The sequence below is a fragment of the Vulpes lagopus genome, chromosome 6, assembly GCF_018345385.1.
Source record: "Vulpes lagopus strain Blue_001 chromosome 6, ASM1834538v1, whole genome shotgun sequence".
Lineage (NCBI taxonomy): Eukaryota > Metazoa > Chordata > Mammalia > Carnivora > Canidae > Vulpes > Vulpes lagopus.
Window position 1 is genome coordinate 107225446 of NC_054829.1, and position 3418 is coordinate 107228863.

The 3418-nt window shown below is 35.7% G+C and overlaps 1 pseudogene; it reads right to left on the minus strand.

Moving 5' to 3' along the window:
• Positions 1 to 2492: 2492 nt before the first annotated feature.
• On the minus strand, positions 2493 to 3098 carry LOC121492700 (annotated as a pseudogene).
• Between the last annotated feature and the right edge of the window lie 320 nt (positions 3099 to 3418).

Below are 3418 nucleotides of genomic sequence, written 5' to 3' on the forward strand. Positions count from 1 at the left end.
TTAACCTCTAGAGATTGTGAGAGGCAGCAGATCCATTAATATTTATGATTGATACAGAATATCAAATATTAATAATAGCTACTTTAATATATTAGTTTTGAGCACAGGTTTTAAATCTCTTTACTTACAGTTGTGTAACCTTGAACAGATTATTAATTCCTCTATACCTCATTTTTCTATTCTATACAATGAGAATAATACTTACCTGGATTTTTTGGGTAGATAAGATAATGCTTTTGTAGCTTTAATTTAGTGTTCAGCGCATGATGGGAACTAAGTAAATAAAGCTAGAAAAATAAAGTTTAATTTTACAATTACCAAAATTAGCCAAACCCAATTTTATTCTAGAAATGTGAAATCAGGAAGAAATAATAAAACAATAATAAGTTGCATCTTTACATGCTATTAATCATTTCTCATATTAACTAATTAATAAAGCTAGTCTTTGGGAAAGCAGAATATCATTTCTACCAAAGAAAAGATGGAAGTGAAAATTAGGAAAGTTAAATCACTTGCCCCAAATCACAGAATGAGTTAGAATTGTTCTGAAACAATGTGTGGAAGTTTCCATAGTATTATTTTTGTTAATTCCTATGCCATTTGTGGATCTTGATATGTATTCTTTAAAAAATATGTGTAGGGGTGGTTCAGGTCTTGATCCTTGGGTCCTGGGATTAAGTCCCACATCTGGGTCCCCACAGGGAGCCTGCTTTTCTCTCTGCCTATGTCTCTGCCTCTCTCTCTGTGTCTCATGAATAAATAAAAAAGATATTAGAAAATATCTAATAGTTGAATACAATGGAATTATACCCTTAAAGAAGTGGGAAATATATTTTAAACATTAAAAAAATGTTTCTTAAACTCATAATCTTGAAATGAATGATTTTAATTTACTTTAGCTTTAAGACAAGGGTCTTTATTTATAATAGTTATGGTTAAATAGTTCTAATAGTTATGTACATACAAAGCAACTTCTTACTTTAATTGTGGGGGAATGATGCCTTAAGAATACAACAAAAAGATTCGGTTCACAGCAAAAGTAGTAAGATCATAGCTTCTGGCTTTGATCAAAAATAAGCCCCAACAATTTATTTATAAACTTTTCTCTATATTCATGCTGTAATTTACTGAATGCCTATTATTAACTAGGTACCATGCTAGCTTTTGGATTCATAAGAAAGATTGCAAACAGATCACATCTTCCTGGTTTATAGATTCCTCCCACTTCTGGACTGTCCTTAAATTACCAAGCATGACTTTTACACAATTCCTTCCTCCTTTTTTTCCTATGAGTTTAACTACCTCCTACTTTTATCCCCTATATAGACTCAAATATAAATTTCTTTGCAAAATCATAGCTATGTAATAGTTCAATTGTATCATTTCTTAAATGTTCTTAAATTATTCTAACTTCTTAGCCTGACACACAAGTTTGTTTGCTTATTTTTTTTTTCATAAACTTGCCCATTCCCTCTCTAAACTAATATTCTTCTCTTCCCTTCATGCTTCCTGTGTTGTCATTACACTGAGTTTTCACAACTCTATTGACATGTGATGTCAATAACCCATGCCTTTAAGGTTTTATCCACATTTCCTCTGTCTGGATAGATCCTCCTCCTCTTTTTTAAAATGGCATTCCCATACTCTTAAATCATTTTAATTCTTCACAATATGGCTAGTATTTTCCTCTTGCCCATGACACATTTCTAAAATATCTATAACACATAAAATTTGCAGAGTAGACTTCAATTTGAGATTAAAGGTCAGCTTCTCTGTCACTTCTAATAATTCCCAACCTTGACTAAATTACATTAACTTCATGAGAATTAAGCATCTTACCACTAGCGCCTTCCTTTCACTTTTTTTCCTTTTTAAACATTTTTTCTTTTTTAAACATTTTTATAAGAAAGTAAAGGAAGTTTATAATTAAAGATATAAATAATTAGTCAAACTGTTGAACAGAGAAAAATGATAGGACTCTACAAATGGAATGGTCAGTTGGCTTGCTGTGCCACTGATAGTCTTGGCACAATGGGTCATTTGGATACTTAAAAGGCAAATTGGAGTAAAATAAGCAGAGTCAAATTATTGCAAAAATGAATGAAATTGAGGACAATCTTCATTGCTAAAAATAGCTTTCACCAATTTGTGTGATAATTTTGCAGAAGACTTTGTACTGTCAACAGAGCTAGTGACGAGTAAAGATCTACTTTATAGAGGAGTAAGCAGGTAGTGCCCTCAGTCACATAGTTATTTTGTGGCACAGCTAAAATGCAAGTCCTGATCTTTTTGATCCCAAGACCATTTATAATTATTCCCTTCCTAGGTGGTGTTGATTATTTTCTCTTTTGGGCCTAGTCTGCCCATTATCTTCCTTACCATATTGTTTTCCTCCCCCATCCCTCCCCTCCCTACCTTTTCTTTTTTCTTTTTTTCCTTTCGTTCTTCCTTCAACATTCAAAATCTTGTTAATAGCAAGGAACGATCAGGAGTTAGTTTTTGTAGCCTCGGCTGGCCCTGTGGCCTCTGGCATCCCCCAAATTCTGCCCTGTGGGTCCAAGTAGGGCTTGATATAAGGGGTTCCTGGGGCCTTGCAGAAATGCTGGTATATACCTCCTGGCCCGTGTGTGGACCAGAGGAGAGGCTGATGCTGCAGCCCTTTGGGGAGGGCAGGACCAGCTCGTCAAAGGTAAGGATCTTGCTTCCAACTCTGAGGATGCAGCTCCAGGCTTGGCTGCTTGTGTGCAGGACACACACCTTCAGTTTGGGCACTTCCTGGATACACACATCATCGGTCATACTTCTTACAACCACAGCTGTTTGGTTTTCCTGGCCAGGTAACTTCATCTTCCAGATTACCTGGGAAAGAGACAGAGGTGGCAGGTTGGTGTGATTCATGAACAATCTCTTCAACACAACTTGGTTAAAGGTAGTTGGTTCGTCTGGCCAGAAACCTATATGTACAGCTTGACCAACAGTCTCAGGTAGATAATCTGGGTGTTGGGCTCCTCTTGGTCCTGGTTGTGGCAGATGTGGACTCCCACGATGGTGCCTCCTGCTTGGCAAGGTCTGAAAAGAGAGAACCCATATTGTTTCATTTTTGATGGTCATAAGATACATTAGATGGTAGGCTTCTTCTAGAGTAGTCCCAAATCTAAAGGTATTTGATAACCTCAAGGCCTTACCAAACTTATCTACCTAGATCTCCATAGTGATTGCTGAATAGATAATTGAATAGGCAAATAAATTAAAGATATAGAAACTTGTACGGTAAGAATTGTACATATAACCACAAGGTCATTCTTTTTTCACCAACTTATAGACATTTTGGGGACAGCTATTTGGAATACCTTTGTATTATCATTCTGTAGGGAATACAAACTTAGTTCTTCAGTTTCAAGTGAAATTTAAGGTAGCA